This window comes from Rhinatrema bivittatum, chromosome 3 (assembly GCF_901001135.1).
Source record: "Rhinatrema bivittatum chromosome 3, aRhiBiv1.1, whole genome shotgun sequence".
Taxonomy (NCBI): domain Eukaryota; kingdom Metazoa; phylum Chordata; class Amphibia; order Gymnophiona; family Rhinatrematidae; genus Rhinatrema; species Rhinatrema bivittatum.
In genome coordinates this window covers 142903971-142922778 of record NC_042617.1, presented here as the reverse complement: position 1 = coordinate 142922778, position 18808 = coordinate 142903971, and the positions used below count along the sequence as shown (strand labels likewise).

The window sequence follows — 18808 nt, the reverse complement described above, 5'->3', positions numbered from 1 at the left end:
TGTCTCGTAGAAATCCTTAATAAGGAAAAGTATAATTAGATCAAATGCAGTTTCCCCTCTACCTTTTTCTTGGTTTTGCACATACATTAGGGGGGTGATTTTCAGTAAACTGCTGAATGGTGACTTGCTGTAGCTGGCTAGGCTGTGGCTCCAAATTTCCTAAATATAGCTAGCTATAACACAGCTGGTTAAATTGTTAAGGCAACTTCCCTTCACACAGGGACAACCGCCTGATTTCATCAGCTAGTGCTGAAAATTCATGCTAGCCAGCTAGGTTCTTCTCCTATGGAACAAGGCCCCAGGACTGCTGACATTTTGAGGCCCTAAATGTGAATACTTTATAGTGAAATTAAGCAACTGCACTGCAAGAGATTTACACACACACACACACACACACACGTACACGTTCACGTTAACCAGCTAGATCTGTTTAGACATCAACTCCTCAATAATTAAAATGTAGTTTTGCTCTGGAAAGTGCCTAACTGCACATCTTGTGTTTGATGTTTTTTTTTTTGGGGGGGGGGGGGGGGGGCTGTTTGGCCCACTTATCTCCTTTTGCTTCTTTGGACTACCAGCTCAAACAGAATCAGTCTCTGATGGAGCTACCGTGCTATATGCCTTAATTCACAACTACTTGACCTTTTTCCATGTATTTTAACCCTCTCCCATGTAGTCCAGCCGTTATAGCAACAGTCCTCAACCACTGCTGCAGATCATAGCTTTCTCTAGAATGCAGTGTTTGTGCACCCTGAGTCTGAACACTAGTTGTTACCACCGTGCAACTGAAAAGGTTGCCTCTCCTGGAAGTTTTGCCTACATAATATGTAGATATTTGTTATTCTGTTAACAAAATGATTATCTCATCCTGCAAAGAATCCTGGGTTGGGAAGATACCTCATTAATTATATTTTAATCATCAGTGTTTTGTGATTAAAAAAAAAAAATATATGGCAATCAGGGTGTTTAAATCTGTTTTGTGTCTTCCATAGGCTTCAGTCATTTGAAGGCGCTTTAACAGGTTGTATAGATAGAGATGATAGTGAAGTGTACCATTTACATTAATTACTTGCGGGCCGATACAGTAAAGTCTGCGGGTGAGCAGGCAAATGCCCACTCTCCCGGCGCGCGCACCAGCCACTCGCCGGTGCGCACGATTCAGTATTTAAATTAGGTCCGGTGGTAGATCCGGGTAAAAGGAGGCGCTAGGGACACTAGCGCGTCCCTAGCACCTCCTTTTTGACAGGAGGTGGCGGCTGTCAGCGGGTTTGACAGCCAACGCTCAATTTTGCTGGCGTCGGTTCTCAAGCCCGCTGACAGCCACGGGCTCGGAAACCGGACGCTGGCAAAATTGAGCGTCCGGTTTTAGGCTCGACAGCCGCGGGCCAAATTCAATTTTTTTTTTTTTTTTTACTCTTCGGGACATCTGACTTAATATCGCTATGATATTAAGTCAGAGGGTGCACAGAAAAGCAGTTTTCACTTTGGGTCGGCGCTAATTTCTGAAAGTAAAATGTGTGGCTTGGCTGCACATTTTACTTTCTGTATCCCGCGCGCATACCTAATAGGGCCATCAACATGCATTTGCATGTTGAGGGCGCTATTAGGTGCCGCGGGTTGGACGCCCATTTTCCTCCCCTTACTGAATAAGGGGTAAGGGAAAACGCGCGTCCAATAGCAGGCTAACAGTGTGCTCCGTGAGAGCACACTGTACTGTATCCGCCTGTTGGTTTGTTGATTTTGATCTTTGTACATATTCTACACAAACAGCAATGGGGTAGATTTTCAAAGGGTTACGCGCGTAACTCCGAAAACCTGCTCCTGCGCGCATGAGCCTATTTTGCATAGGCTCGGCGACGCGTGTATGTCCTGAGGCTTTGAAAAAGGGGTGGGGTCGTGGGCGGGGTGCCGGTCTGAGGGCGGGACCGAGGCCTCCGGCACAGTGGCTGTGCTGGGGGATGGCGCGCCGGCAGTTGGCCGGTGCGCGCAAGTTATGCCTGCCAGAGGCAGGCGTAACTATTGAAAACAAGATGGGGGGGGATTTAGATAGGGTTGGGGGATGGGTTAGATAGGGGAAGGTGGGGGGAGGGAACGGGGAAAGCCATCGGGGCTCCCCTAGGGCTCGGCGTGCACAAGTGTGCACCCCCTTGCACGCGTCGACCCCGGATTTTATAACATGCGCACAGCAGCGCACGCATGTTATAAAATCAGGTGTACATTTGTGCACGCCGGGTAGCGCGCATAAATGTATCCCACGCGCGCAGGTTAGAAAATCTGCCCCACTATGTTCACATAGTTTGTGTTTGCACACAGATGCTAGTCTTTCCAGCACATGGACTTTGAGCAAGAATGACATGTGGATAACAGCTAATAAAAGTAATACTACCCTCACACATGATTAGCAACATTCATCAAGCTTCACGGAAATCCTCCCACTTTCCATTCATACCAAGTACATGTGTTTAGCAGTTGTTATGCTCCAGCACTTTAGTGTTTGAAAGCTGTTTCTGTGTTACATTTAACAAAGAATAACAAGGAAAGGAAATTAGTGGCCTGAGATGACATAGCACTCAACTGAAAAGGAAATACTGAGTGCAAAAGCATTTTGAATGGATCACCCCCACCCTAAAATCTCTGCATTGGCTCCTAACACTCTACTGCACTGAGTTCAAAATCCTAGAGCTGGCCTTTAAGGCCATCATAGGAAATATTTCGGCCGACTTTAGCAGTCACCTAAACCATTATACACTGTCCCCCTTAATTCACTCTCTACCTAAGGCCTACCTAGCTGTTCTGACACGAAAGGAAGTACTCCTCACAAGTACTAGAGAGAGAGCCTTCTCAGGTTCCGTTCGAAGCCTGTGGAACCCCTACCGTTTAACATCAGACTTACACCCAATCTTCTAACTTCAAGGATATTACTAAAAATATGGCTCTTTAAGGCAGCCTTCAGACTAGAACCTGAATTACGGCCTGCCTCTCAAGACATGCCCCCCAGCACCTAAAAGAACTATTAATATACAGCAGAAACTACCACAGTCAAGTTCTACTGCTACACCCCTGCCACACCCTTACAATGTTGTCCTTCCCTTACATCCATTGATTCTTATTAACTTATTAACTTATTTATTTAAACAATTATATTCTGCAGTATCCACAGCCCTTTACGAAGAACAAATAAAAACAATCATCATATAAAATGGTAAGCACACAGCATAAAAGACTAATAAGAGCCACTAAAGTAAATGCCATAAGCCAATTCTCCTTTCATCGTGGCATAGCTAAATTTAATATAACATCATATGGGTAATCCACAGGTATAATTCTAATGAATGAATAATATTAAACATATACCTGTATATATTTTTAACACATCTTTATTAATCTTTTAATTTAACATAATTTATAATTTAAATACAAGCTGTTAAAACAACATCAATACTTCTCACTCATACTACATTCACACATACTCCATCACCTATTGCTAATACAACAGTTTACCTATTGCTAACAATATTAAAATTCACATATATCATGTTAGATAGCACCAATATTTTATATTACCAACAAATTTCATAACCTATTCTTATTTTAATTTATGTTAGTTCATGTTAGTTCATATTACTAGTTCCCTTTCATGTTCTTTACAATTATAAACTCCCGACGAAAAGCTTCCGTTTCACCGAGGTGGTTTCCTCAGGGGATCATTATCAATTCCTTTCTTTCACTTGAGAAACCGGGAACCTCTCTGCTTGGCTTATAGATACTTGTTTCATGTGCTATCTATAATGAGACACACTCCTAAATACAAAAATATCTTATTTAATTACCAAATATTAAAATTAATCAATAACAATAGCTAAATTAATCAATAACAATAGCTAAATTTAACAAATAGGATACCATCACAGGCTGCTAAAGTTCAACTCCCAGAGTTCAACCCTGCTGCCCAAAAGTCTGAATGAACAAAAAGGTTTTCAGTTGTTTTTAAAAGCTGTCAGATACCTCTGCTTGTAGATCATCAGGCAGCATATGGTGGAGTATGGGACCCACTATAGAAAAAGTTCTATCACTTACGGGCCAATACAGTAAAGCGCGGCCGGAGTTACCCTGTTTTTAAACCACTTTGGATGCACATTTTGGACGCGTAAGGCTAACCCGCGATTCAGTATCCGGTTTTACGCGTCCTTACTGCTTGCCGAAATGGACGCGTATCCGTCTCCGCCCGCCGCATGTATATGATATGTTAATGAAAGGAAGCCGTGACCTCGGACGTCCAAGGTCGTGGCGTCCGTTCATGGACCTTCCCGCCTGTATCCGGGCGTCCATGATCGGAGGCCATGCTGCTTTGAGCGCCCGGTCGGACGTCCAAGGTCGCGGTTTGGACGTCCGGCCGGGGGCTCAAGGCAGCGGGGCCTACAGGCGAAAAGGTCCATGAACGGAAGCCATGACCTCGGACGTCCAAGGTCGCGGCGTCCGTTATGGACCTTCCCACCAGTAGGCCCCGCTGCCTTGAGCGCCTGACTGGGCGCTCAAGGCAGCAGGGTCTGTAGAAAAGAACCATTCATTTACTTGGTGGAATGACATTTCAAATGACAGGTACCAGCGCACCCTGGATACTGTATAGGCACTGCATACCGCTCTATACAGTAAAATGGATTGCGAACGCCTACCGCTTCATTGACGCGCTTTGGACGCCACTTGGATTTGTGTCTAATTTGAATACTGAATCGAGCGGCTTGTGAACCAAGATGTGCGTGCGGCGAACGAGGGTGCGCCCGGCACTGCCGCACTGTTTCTTACGCGTCCTTACTGTATCGGCCCGTCAGATTGGCCAATCTTGCTGTGGGGATATCCAGTAAGTTCCTACCAGAAGAGTGGAAGCCACGCAAAGGGGCCGATGCAATTCAATGCGCTCAGTCGAGCGCATTGTTTAACCCGCTCAGCTATTAACTTCTGCCTGGAGCAGGCGTTAATAGCTGAGCGCACTGAAAAAAAGTACAGAAATGCAGAAAAAACTGCTTTTCTGTATTTTTTTTTTAAGTTAAAAAAAAAAAAAAAAGAAAAAAAAATGTCTGCTGGCTGCTTTGAAGACCGATATGCTCGGCATTGGTTTTCATAACCGGCCGGCTGCAGAAATGAAAACAGACGCCGAGTTTATCAGCATCGGTGTTCATAACCAGCAGACCACCAGTAACCGTGGGGGTCGTGTTAGCAAGGAGGCGTTAAGGACCCCTAATTTGTTTATTGCATGGCACCCACCTTGCAGGCGCCATGCGTGCACTAAGAAAGCGCCCACTTTCCGCAAATTTTCTTGCATCGGCCCCAAAGATCTGTAAATTTTTAGCAAAGTGCTGAAATATTCAGATACATCACTACTTAATGCCTTAAGAATTAAGGTTAAATCTTAAATTTATGTGAGCCTGAATAGGCCGCTAATGCAGGGAAGTAAGGATGGGCTAAATATAATCTCTTAACTTTGTGCCAGTTAAGATCCTGGTAGCAGCATTTTGAATAGCTTGTAATGCTTTCATTGTCACATAAGGTAGGCCCAAATATGCTAAATTAGAAAAATTAAAGAAATGACAAGGGATTGCAAAACTGATCAGAAATCCTCCAAAAATGATAGACTGTAGTCTGTTAAGATGAAACCTAGAAACATATCTTGCACCTTACCTTGTCACCTAAAAGTCTGTACTAGAAAACTACTTTGCATCTTACCCTGTCATCACCAAAAATACAAAGCAGAATTTTTGTCTGCCCCCTAGAAAAATACATTACACCTTACCCAATTGTCACTTAAAAAGCTGCTCTGAAATATCCTATGTTCCCTACTGATACTTCTACCTCATTATGCCTCCCCAAATATTACTGTTACACCTTTTTGCCCCACCTATTGGCCTTACTTTGCTGCACCCTGATACATTATTTTGTCTCTGTCAGCAGTGCTTACACATACTGTTGTAAATCTGTACTTATAATTTGCTTTGAACTTTTTTTGGAAAAGTGTGAAATAATGATGATAAAGAAATATGAAAATAAAGTATATGAAAACTAAAGAACCTTATTATATTTCATCCAAAGAAAATACTAAAATTAATGTTTTATAAAAAATATATATTGTAAATTTAGTGTCTGACCAAAGTGTACTTTTTGTGAATTAATCAAGCAATACAGGGAAATGTATATGCTTTAAGATTTGTCTAACCATACCATGTATCAAGCAACAAGTGGAGAATGCTTCATTTTGCATATAATTTGAAACCAAAGTCATATTGCATCTTCTTGGATCAGTTTCAGTGGTTAATGATGAAATTCAAGTAGACAAAGCCCAAAACCTGGAAAAAAGGATATGTGAAATATGCTCATGATAAACTATTATGTAACTACCCTCTGCCAGGCAGAGCCATCTTCCCACACCCGCAAAGCCCTGGATCATTCACACAGGGTGGGGAAAAGGAAAAACATTGTTGGGTCCCGTGGAATGGGGACAGGAAAACACCTGCAATGCCACTGGGAAGATTTAACAGCCACACAAAACCGGTGCCAAAGAAATTCAGTCCACGCAGACGTGTGTTCCAAAACAGAGAAGAGTTTTACCAAAAACAGGTTAAAGTCAGTTATCAGAAACAAAAAAAAAATATTAAATGCTCAATCCAAAACAAAGTAAAATGCATAAAAACCAACTTTGAGTTGTTCAAAAGAAAAAATTTCAAGTCACTTCCACAGGCACAGTTCTTATATTAGTTATGTCTCTATAGATCTGGGGCACTTGCACATCTTCCTAGAGATATTTTCTGTTCAACCTCAGAAAAGAAGCACAGAAACCATCTTGAAATTCCTCAGTTTACTTACAATTTGCAGAAATGGCCTTAGACAACTCTTCCCCACATTCCTTGTGTGGCTAGAAGTTTCCTGGTCCAGTAATGGAACTTCGATTCAAGCACCAACTCCTTGTGCTCTTTCCACGGCTTATAAGAACATGAGAATTGCATATTGGGTCAGACTGAGTGTTCATCAAGCCCAGTATCCTGTTTCCAACAATGGCTAATCCAGGTCACAAATATCTGATTGGCAGGATCCTAAACAATAAATAGATCCCATACTGCTAACATCCAGGGATAAGTAGTGGCTTTTCCCAAGTCTGTCTGGTTAATAACAGTTTATGGATCTTTCCTCGAAGAACTTGCCCAAACATTTTTTTAAACTCAGCTATGCTAGTTGCCCTACCCCAGTATGACCTGAATGCCGCCTCTGCAGCATCCCTGGCTGGGCTGGGGAATGGGAGACCTGACCCAGGGATTGAACATGGCACTGAACCACCAGACTGACTCTTTAATAATAAAGTAGACAAATAATGCTGGAGACATGCAATATTCATTTACATAATGGGCATTTTATTTATTTATTTTGTACAATTTGTTTACATGCTTATCTTAATAACCCAGGGCAAGTTACCACATGTTTGGCAATGAATTCCAGAACTTAATTATGCATTGACTGAAAAACAAATTCTCCGATTTGTTTTAAATGTGCTACTTACTAACTTCATGGAGTGTCCCCTAGTTTTTGTATTATTTGAAAGAGTAAATAACAGATTCTCACTTACCCTTTCTATTCCATGCATGATTTTATAAACCGTTATCATATCCCCTCTCAGCCAAACTGAACAGCCCTAACCTCTTTAGTCTTTCCTCATAGGGGAGACTTTCCATCCCCTTTATCATTATCATTTTGGTCACCCTTCTCCGTTTTATTCTCCATTCCTTTCCTAATAATTCCTAACATTGGGGGTCATTTTCCAAGGAGTTACCGCAGGTGAGAGAGAGAGAGAGCGAGCCTTGCTATAGTGCCTCCTCCCTAGACAGGTATTTGTATCCCTATGGGAGGCCCACCTAGTAACTCGAGGTGGGGATTAGGTATGAGTGTAGGGGGTTGGGGTGAGGAAACTCACTCCAAGATGAGATTTGGGCAATGTTCTCTCCACCTAGCTTGATGGACTCTCTACCTGGGTAACAACAAGCTAGGTGGAGAGAACATTGCCCAAATCTTATCTTGGAGTGAGTTTCCTCCGTGATATATACTGGCAATGTAGCCCAAATTGGGTTAATAGCGCAGCTTGCGCTAAGAGCGTGTTGCATAGCTGTTATCACAATTTGCGATACACATGCTTATTAGCATAAGGTACGCCCCTTTTTGGTATTGCATGCGATATTGGAAAATGAGGCCCATTGTTTGCTTTTTTGAGCACCACCATATTCCTAGCCAAAGATTTCAAAGTATTGTCCACAATGGAGCTTTACATCATGTGACTATAATGTGGGTTACTTTTCCCCATATGTATCACTTTGCACTTGTCCACAATATCCAAAGTGATGCACATTCCCTATATGCATCACTTCGCACTTGTCCATTTGGATTCCCAATCTTCCAGTCTCACAAGACCTTCCTGTAGTTTCTCATCTGCAAATGTGATCATCTCATTCATTATTCCCTTTTCCAGATCATTTATAAATATATTAAAAAGCACCAGTTCAGTGCACTCCACTGTTTGCCTTCCTCCACAGAGAAAATTGACCATTTACTTTTCGTTTCCTACCTTTTAATCAGTTTGCAGTCCATGACTTTTTATTTTTCTCAGGAGTCTTTCATGGGGGGCTTTGTCAAACACCTTTTGAAATTCCAAATAGACTATAACCACTGGATCATAATAATCCATATGTTTAACCTCTTGAAAATATGTAGCAGATTGGTGAGGTAAGACTTACCTTGTGTAAATCCATGCTGGCTGTGTCCTGTAAAACCATGCCCATCTATATGTTCTGTGATTTTATTCTTTAGAGTAGTTTCTATGATTTTCCCCAGCACTGACGTCAGGCTCCCTGATCCCAGATCACCTCTGGAACCCTTTTAAAGATTGGCATCACATTGGCCACCCTCCAGTCTTCAGGTACAGTAGATGATATTAATGATAGGTTACAAATTACTAGTAAAATATCTGCAATTTCATTTTAAGTTGTTTCAGAACTCTGGGGTGTAAACCATCTGGTCCAAGTGATTTGTTACTCTAGCTTTTCAGTCTTTCCTATTACATCATCTAGGTTCACTGTAATTTGTTAGTTTTCCTGAACCATCACAATTAAGTACCATTTCCCGCACAGGTATCTTCTCAACATCCTCTTCAGTAAATGCCGAAGCAAATAATTAATTTAGTCTTTCCGCTATGGCCTTGTGTTCCCTGGGTGCCCCTTTTACCTCTCGATCATCTAACGGTCCCACCAACTCCCTCACAGGCTTCCTACTTCAGATATTATTTTTAAATAGTTTTATTATTACTTTTTGCCAGCTTCATTTCAAATTGTCTTTTTCCCTGCTGTATCAGTGTTTTATATCTAACTCGCCAATGCTTATGCTTTTCCTGTTTTCCTCAACTGGATCTTTTTTTCCAATTTTTGAAAAGTTCTTTTGGCTAAAATAGCCTCTTTCACCTCACCTTTTAACTATGTCATCACTTGTTCAGCTTTTCTTCTGCCTTTTCTAATACATGGAATACAGTACAATTTCTTCTCAGCTCCAATATGTGTGACAAAAAGTGTGACAAAATATAACAGGGATAGAATCTACTAATTGGCACATAATTTAAGGGACATGTGCCAAAGGTACAATGAGCACAAAATTGTAGCATGAGGGAAAGGTCAATTTGAAAACATGGGTTTTGAGCCTGGACTTGAAGATTAGCAGAGAGAGAGAGAGAGTTTTCTGTATCAGGGTGCAACTTATTCCACAGTAAGGGTGTGGGTAAGGAAATGTCATGGAAATGGAATGTAGCTTGGTTGGCACATGGGATGCTGAGGAGGGCATGTGGCTGTGAAAGGAGTGAGGGAGGAGCAAAATGTGGGAAATTAGAACAAAAAGATGGAGGTGGTGGGGGGAGGGACAGTTGGAAGCAGAAGATTAGACTTAAAATAGTTTAATTTGGCTTTCATATTGTTGTCGTTCATCTATATTATGAACAAAGAGTTCTCCCCTTATGAATTCAGTCTTATACATTATCCATCTACATCTTCCAATGTATTCTCTGCCTTAACTGAGCCCTCCACACTTAAAGAGAACATAAAAAATATAATTTCTCATTCCTATACTTTGAAGAAATCATTTCTGAATTATGTATCTGAAAAGCTTCCCCTTGTATCACTTTCTTTTTCCTTTCTTTCTTTGTTGGTTGTTGCTTAATCAACTAGTAATTCAGAAATTGAAATTTTGCAACTTCTGCTTGAAGTTGTCATTAAAATGCCTCAGTGTACATAATTATAATTGCCCCTTTTTTTTTTCAGTTGCACAGATGTACTGGAATATTGTAACTTTCAACATCTTTGTGGTACATTTGGTGTAAATAAGTTTGTTTCCACATTAAACCATTTAAATCACATAGGTTATTTAGCAATTTTGAATGCTTTATTGTATGCAATTTTATTAATTACAGGAGGGAGTGTTCCCTTTAATTACATACATGCTTACATATTTCACAACCCTTATACCACAATTGACCTCATGGACTTTGACAATTTAAAAACTGTTTTTACATTGGCACAAAAATAGAGCTAACAGCAACAAAATTATCAGAAAATGCTACTGAAATAAATATTAATATCCTTCTCCGACTTTTTATAAATAGCCGATGATTCCAGAGGAAAATCTTCTTTAAAGGGTCAATGCTGTTTTTTTCTAGAAAGGATCACAGCACTTGCCTTTTAAAAAGAAGGCTTTGGCATACACAATTGTCTCTTACTAATCTAAATCTAGCTTTCTATACATTCACATATTTACTTCCTCTTTCTGTTTATAAATCGTTTGGTCACACCAACACTTTCCCATTTGCCCTATATAGATTTTCTGAATGCATGTAAACCCTACTACACTTGCAGGGCCCGATTTAAGGGTAATAGGTATTAGGATTAGTTAATGTGGGACCTGGGCCAAGGTGAGAGGTGATACCACCCATAGGGAGGAGCCCCATGAGCCTCACCATCGGGAGGCGGAGTCTCAGCTGACGTCAGACACAGTATCAGTCTAGAGTCTTTATTAAAGAGATAGTGACACTACCTGCGGAGCAGGGGGTGCCAGAGAGGAGGTCTCACAGACTCAGAAACACAGGGTCGGTGGAAAGGGGGATACCCATAGGGGATACCTCCGTAGAGTTGGTAATGGTCCACAGAGCAGGATACCCCGATGAGGTCAGTAGAGGTGGTAGTGGTCCATGGAGCGGAGTACACAGAAGAGGTCTTCGGTAGAGATGGTAGTGGCCCGCGGGGAGGGTTACACCACAGGAGGTCCTCAGTAGAGACGGTAGTGATCCGCAGAGCGGGGTATGCCAATAGAGTCCTTAGTAGAGTTGGTAAAGGCCCGCAGAGTGGGGTACACCAGAGAGGTCCTCGGTAGAACTGAAAGTGGACCGCAGAGCGGGGTACTCATGAGATGAGTAGCGATGGTTCCAGGGAAGCCCCGAGGAATGGGGTAGGCAGAAGTTCCAAGCGTTAGGCCCTCCAAAGAGTGGATAGCCAAGACGAGGAGAGGGCCCCCGAGGAGCGGGTATCCGAGACATCTTATGCCAGGAAGCAGGAACTGGAACGCAGGGTCCTCTGAGAGTGAGGCGGATTTAGCAAGGATGGATCTCTTTGCCAAGTCGTCTGTAGGCAGGGCCAGCGGGTTTAAATATCCTGGAGGGATCACGTCATCTGGAGGGGACGCCCCCGAGGTTCCCGCCATGACGTGCTTAAGACTGGCCCACTCACGCTCGCCTAAGGGATTCCAACAGCAAGATGGCGGTTGGCAGCGTCCATGCCACCCCGGGAGGCCTGGGAATGGTAGGCAGGCCGTTGGCTGCTGGCTGAGGCTGCCAGTCTACCCCACGGAGTCAGGGAAGTGAAGAAAGAGGTGAGCAGCAGCGGTTGCAGCCGTCTGCGACCAGACGTAACAAGAGGCATCCTAGATGAAACTTATACCTGGCGCCCCCCCCCCCCCTTCTGACCTCTCCACACATGATTAAAATTCATGCATTTATAGTAACAGATTTTACATGAGAAGGACATTTTGAGGTACAAATATCACTTACAACAACATGTATATTTTATTTACATACAAAAATAGTATGTATATTCTATTTACATACATAAATAGTATGTAAATAGTATGTATCTACTAAGGTGTCAACCAGAAAACCATGCAAAGACACTTGGAACCCATATTAGGTCTATTGTATACTACCAAATCAATTATATACCCAAACTGGAAAACACTTTTTAATGCACAAATCCAAAAAGTCAATTCAATAAAAAATGTTACTATAAACTCTTTTACCACAGACTATTTTGAGAGTCCAATGACTTTTTTGATTGTGTATTAGGCCTTTTGTAACACATGCTGGGTATGGGCTTGGCCCTCAGAAAGCCATGAGTAAATGGAATTACAATTACAGTATAGTAAACCTCCTATATCCAAACAGCACTAACTGCCAACACTCAAACAACCCTTCCTATGAAAAGGCAACATTCCAAATATTACACCAGGATCTGGAGGGATGACGTCATCCTCTTATTAGGAAAACAGAATAAGCCAGGATGCTATAGAACCCTAAACAGAAACTACATGCCAGCAGAATATCTCACCTCGGTCACATATTTAGAATACAGACAGACCCTCCCCAAATAGAGAATAAAGAAATCATAAAGGATAAATAGAAACATACAGACAAAAACTAAACTGGAATCCGCAATAAACCAGACTCTATATGCAGTGCAACAATAGAAAACAGGAATATAAGAACATGTTCGGTCAGACCAAGGGTCCATCAAGCCCAGCATCCTGTTTCCAACAGTGGCCAATCCCGGTCATAAGAACCTGGCAAGTACCCAAAAACTAAGTCTATTCCATGTTACCATTGCTAATGGCAGTGGCTATTCTCTAAGTGAACTTAATAGCAGGTAATGGACTTCTCCTCCAAGAACTTATCCAATCCTTTTTAAACACAGCTATACTAACTGCACTGACCACATCCTCTGGCAACAAATTCCAGAGTTTAATTGTGCGTTGAGTAAAAAAGAACTTTCTCCGATTAGTTTTAAATGTGCCACATGCTAACTTCATGGAGTGCCCCCTAGTCTTTCTACTATCCGAAAGAGTAAATAACCGATTCACATCTACCTGTTCTAGACCTCTCATGATTTTAAACACCTCTATCATATCCCCCCTCAGTCGTCTTTCTTACTCTAACATACACACTTCTCTTTCATAATGCTCACACATTCACACTCACTCACTCACTCACTCACTCACTCCTTCTCATTCTCAATCCCCCATAGAAAGTGCAGGCAGCAACAAACTGTTCCTTGGGGCCCAGTGGCATCTTCTCTCTTTCCCCGTGGTGGAGCTGAGTGTGCTTCTCTCTTCAGCCGCACATCCCTAGCTGCTGCTTCTCCTGCTTGGCCGCAAAGCTCGGTGGTTGCTCCAGTTCTTTGATCAGCAGCAGGGCTCGTCCCTTGTGCTTGTCTTTGGCCGCACAGACCCAGTAGATGCTCCTGCTCATCTATGACTGCACGACCCAGCGCCTGTGATCTTCCATTGAGAAGGCCTGTTGAGTGCCGACACTGCTTGTTTTCTTTTTGGCTGTGCAGCCTGGTGGTTGCTACTGCTCTTTTTTTGGTGGTGGGACCCGGTAGGTACTCCTTTTCCACCAGGAGGGGCTATTTTCTTCCGGCCTTCCAGTACCCAGGTTTCCTGCTCCTTCTGGATATGCGAGAGGGCCACTTCCTTCTTGCCTGCATGTGCCCATGACCTATTTTCTCTTCTGGCTCTTGCGAGCAGTAAGAAGAAGAACGCCTAATTACCACAGCCCTGCCATTCGGGACAATTGGAGCATTTTTCTCAAATCCTGAGCAGGGCTGGTGAAAGCACTAGAATGCCACCCCCAAACTTATGGTGCTCTAATGGCCACCTAGTGCTTCCACCGGCTTCGTACACATGTAGACCTTTCAGCTACTCCAACACAGAGGATCCATCTATGTATTCCCAGGATTGTGTATTTATTTGGTAGGGGCGTAAGGTGACAGCCAAAGTTGGTGATGGCCAAACTTTGGCAGTCAAATTAGGTCCCTGCAAATTGAGGCCTTACAAGGGCTCCTCATCCCCTACAAGAAAAAGAACGGGGGCTGGGAACAACCCTGGACCCCACTTACCCCTTTCATGAGGGTCCTAGTTAGTAAAAGAGATGAGGGATGCTCACTCACCTCCTGCCCCTCTGATATCCCTTAAAAATGGTGCCAGATTTTACTTTGGGTACTTCTGGTCTTCAGAAAAGATAAGTTGATTCCATCCTATCCTTGGCTTAATGGCCTTGAACAGATTCTTGAAAAAGGAAAATGTTAAGATGGTTACCCTGTAATTCCTTCTCTAAACAAAAGAAGCTTGCTATGTTCTGTGGATCTAAAGGAAAAATAACTTCCTGTAACTAGGTATATTTTTATGTGGATTTATCTGAGATTTGTTATAGGGAACCACCACCTCTAGTACTATGTTTTGCCTTTTGGCCTGGCCTTAGCACTACAAGTATAAACAATGTCTTGAAATCATTGCATCATATCTGCATAAGCTAGAAGTTCATGTGCTGCCTTATATGGATGATTGGCTGGTCAAGATCACATCTTGGGCAGGAATAAATGAATCCCTGTAGAGCACATCTGTGTGCTGCAGTCACTGGGGTTCATCATTAACTATCTGAATCCAATCTGAACCTAACGTCTCAAACACAGAACCAGGGAAAGCTGCTCCACTCCAACATTCAAACTCTGGCCCTCACAGCCTGGATGTTGTGAGAAACATAATACAATCTCTTAGTTTTTCTGAAAAGGTGTCTACAATCCTAGAAAGGAATCTACCAAAACATTTTAAAGGTTTAAGTAGAGGAGGTTTATCATCTGGTTTGAGGGCAAGACCATAGATGTCGACTTTTGTCCCAAACAAAATCTGAATATATTCTACATTTTACAGACTCTGGCCTAAAAAGCAACTCGTTAAGATTCACCTCAGTGCAGTTGGCATTTACCATGAGTACGTAGAAAGAAATCCCATTTCTGAACAGACTGTAGTTGTGAGATTCATACAGGGCTCACTTTAAGTGAATCTTCCCATCAGGCTTTCTGCAGAGTCATGGGACAACACTGCAGTTTTTACCCGGCAGATGAAAGCCCCCTTTGAACCTCTAGATCAGAGTTTTCCAAACTGTGTGTCGGGACACGTTAGTGTGTCGCCTGCAGTGTGCAGGTGTGTCGCGCAAGCCCGGTCAACTCTGATGCGAGTTTGGGCTTTTTTTTTTCTAGAGATTCACTTTTTTTTTCAGTTTATGGGTTGCTTATTATTGGGTGATTTTTGCTGTCAATCGCGTTTTTTTGGGGGGCTTGGTGGGTGGAATGAGCCCAGCCATCCTTGCATTGGCTGCTGCTGCCGATGAGGCCTGGCCATGAGGAGTGCTGACTGCAAGCAGCAGTGTCTGGTGATCATGGAAGGGAGTGAAGCACTTAACTGGCAACAATCAAAAAGACGAGGTACATGAGTGTGGGGGCCAGACATGTGCTGGGGGGAGAGAGATGAGTGAGTGGGGGGCAAACGTGCTGGGGGGACAGACATGTGCTTGAGGGGGAGAGATATGAGTGTGTGGGGGCCAGACATGTGCTGGGGGGAGGAGAGAGATGAGTGTGTGGGGGACAGACAATTTGTTTTATTATTGTTTCTCATAAATTATAACAATAACATGAATCTTGGAATATATATTTTTAATATAAATTTAAGGTTTTCATGAGATAGGTTGTGTCGTGAAACATTTTATTTATGTATATATTTAAGGAAACATACATACATTGTCGAAATATGTTTCGTTCGTTTAACCTTTAACCTCTGGTTTACTAGTAGACTGAATTACCGTGTCGTGAAATTATGTTTGTCTAAAAAGTGTGTCACCAACATGAAAAGTTTGGAAAGCTGTGCTCTAGATACATGTGAGCTCCACTCTGTTTCATCATAATAGGTGGTGCTCCATACACATTCCAAGTTCCTACCTAAGGTAGTGTCAGATTTCTGCTTTAATCAGTCATTTGTCCTTCCATCATATTCCCTAGGCCATATCTCCATGAAAGTGAAATGCAAGAGAGATGTCACCTTCTACCTGGAATGGACTTAAGCCCATAGAAAGTCCACCCAATTTTTTGTTTCTTTTGACCCTAACAGACGTGGCAATGCAGTGACACTGTATACCATTTCTAATTGGAAAGCAGATTGCATTGCTTTCTGTTCTGCCCAGGCAGGTCTGATCTTACATAAGAACATAAGAAATTGCCATGCTGGGTCAGACCAAGGGTCCATCAAGCCCAGCATCCTGTTTCCAACAGAGGCCAAGCCAGGCCACAAGAACCTGGCAAGTACCCAAACACCAAGAAGATCCCATGCTACTGATGCCAGTAATAGCAGAGGCCATTCCCTAAATCAACTTTATTAATAGCAGTTAATGGACTTCTTCTCCAAGAACATATCCAAACCTTTTTTGAACCCAGCTACACTAACTGCACTAACCACATCCTCTGGCAACAAATTCCAGAGCTTAATAGTGCATTGAGTGAAAAAGAATTTTCTCCAATTAGTCTTAAATGTGTTACTTGCTAACTTCATGGAGTGCTCCCTAGTCCTTCTATTATCCGAAAGTGTAAATAACCGATTAACATCTACTCGTTCAAGACCGCTCATGATTTTAAAGATCTCTATCATATCCCCCCTCAGCCGTCACTTCTCCAAGCTGAACAGCCCTAACAGCTTCAGCCTTTCCTCATAGGGGAGTTGTTCCATCCCCTTTATCATTTTGGTTGCCCTTCTCTGTACCTTTTCCATTGCAGCTATATCTTTTTTGAGATACGGCAACCAGAATTGTACACAGTATTCAAGGTGCGGTCTCACCATGGAGCAATACAGAGGCAATATGACATTTTCAGTTTTGTTAACCATTCCCTTCCTAATAATTCCTAACATTCTGTTTACTTTTTTGACTGCTGCAGCACACTGTGCCGACGTTTTCAAAGTATTATCCACTATGATGCCTAAATCTTTTTCCTGTGTGGTAACTCCTAATATGGAACCTAACATCATGTAACTACAGCAAGGAGTATTTTTCCCTATAGGCAACACCTTGCACTTGTCCACATTAAATTTCATCTGCCATATGGATGCCCAATCTTCCAGTTTCGCAAGGTCCTCCTGTAATGTATCACAATCCGCTTGTGATTTAACTACTCTGAATAATTTTGTATCATCTGCAAATTTGATAACCTCGCTCGTTCCTTTCCATATCATTTATAAATGTATTGAAAAGCACCGGTCCAAGTACAGATCCCTGAGGCACTCCACTGTTTACCCTTTTCCACTGGGAAAATTGACCATTTAATCCTACTCTCTGTTTCCTGTCTTTAACCTTAGAGTGGAATTTCAGAGCCCATAATGCTAGGGTCATTTTTTCATTGGTTGCTTATTTAAGGTCTGTCTCCATTGATGGGATTTGCAAGGCAATGATGTGGAATTCAATCCACACATTTACATCCCATTACTATTTGAAATATGGCCTCACAGTGAGATAGTAGTATCAACAAGAAGGGCTGAAGTAGCCATGACATGTAGGTGATGTCATCCGACAGTGCTGAATGGACCCTTCTTTGTAGCTCAGAAAAGTTTTATTGCTGAGCATGGGTGGGAGTTCATGCATGCACTGCATGAGCCCTTTTTTTTTTTTTTTTGGTCCGAACTTCCGCATGGACATGTACCTTCTCTCTCTCTTAGTCGTTTTCTTTTTAGATTTTAGCAATTGCTGTATTTCCTTTTTACCTCGCTGCCTCAGCAGCCACTCAACCGCACTTTTCAGTGTTTCAAAAAAAAAGAAAATATAAAACCTAAAGAAGGAGGAGGGTTGGGATGTTCAGTTCCAGAAAGGCTACACACAGTGGCTTCAAGGACTATGTCTGTAGCCGTAAGATGTCCATCACCAATGGCCACATCTGTTTATAAGTGTCTGGGACTTGACCACGACTCCACCAGTTGTTATTACTGTGGGCGGATGACCCTTAGATCTCAGCAGAACTGGGTTTGTAAGATAGAGGAGCTCCACAGGTAGGTTTTTAGATGGAGCCATTCCTCTTCTGGCTCCCTCCATGTTGAGTTGAGCTGAGGTTCCTCTGAAAGGGCTTCCCCTCCTACAGTACCAGACTTCAGATCCACCACAACCCCAGAGCTGAGCAAGAGGCGGAAGTGCTAAGCACAGGACCTGGTACATTCCTGAGCCTTTTTTTCTCCTCGAGGCTCAGCAATGCTGAAGAAGCACCATTCTGCCCAGTCAACACCAGTGGTGCAGAAATCATTGGCACAGTTGACGCACTGACTACCAGCACAGAGGGTTGTGAAGCAGTTGATGCCAACAATGACCTTGGCTCCAGTGGGCCCCAATAGGGATATTTTTCAGGTGCCATCCTCATTTTTGGCGCAGTTATCACCATCTTGCTTACTGTTTCCAGATGTCAGACTCTCCAGGGCTCCATTAGCATCATCTGCAAGGATTATCCAGCCCAGACTGCATCTAGAAACCCCAGTTCTTATCTGCTCCATAGTGCCTTTAGTCCCCATTCAACCCCTAACCCAGGTTACCCAGGAAGAGGCCTCTACTTGGAGGTCCCATATCAGTCTGTGAACCACACCACAGAACTGGTAAAAACTTTTTTTTTAACCT

At 42.7% G+C, this 18808-nt stretch overlaps 1 protein-coding gene and 1 long non-coding RNA gene across 4 annotated transcripts in view; one reads left to right on the top strand and one right to left on the bottom strand.

The window, feature by feature from the left end:
- RIN2 (Ras and Rab interactor 2) overlaps positions 1 to 18808 on the top strand; it is a 321661-nt gene that overhangs the window by 238079 nt on the left and 64774 nt on the right. The window lies entirely within an intron of this gene.
- The window catches only part of LOC115087076, a 34452-nt gene continuing 18911 nt past the window's right edge, over positions 3268 to 18808 (bottom strand). The window contains exons 2-3 of the long non-coding RNA XR_003855422.1: positions 6214 to 6338; positions 3268 to 3801 (exon numbers count right to left, since the gene is read on the bottom strand). This is a non-coding gene — a long non-coding RNA (uncharacterized LOC115087076). The remainder of the gene's footprint in view (positions 3802 to 6213; positions 6339 to 18808) is intronic.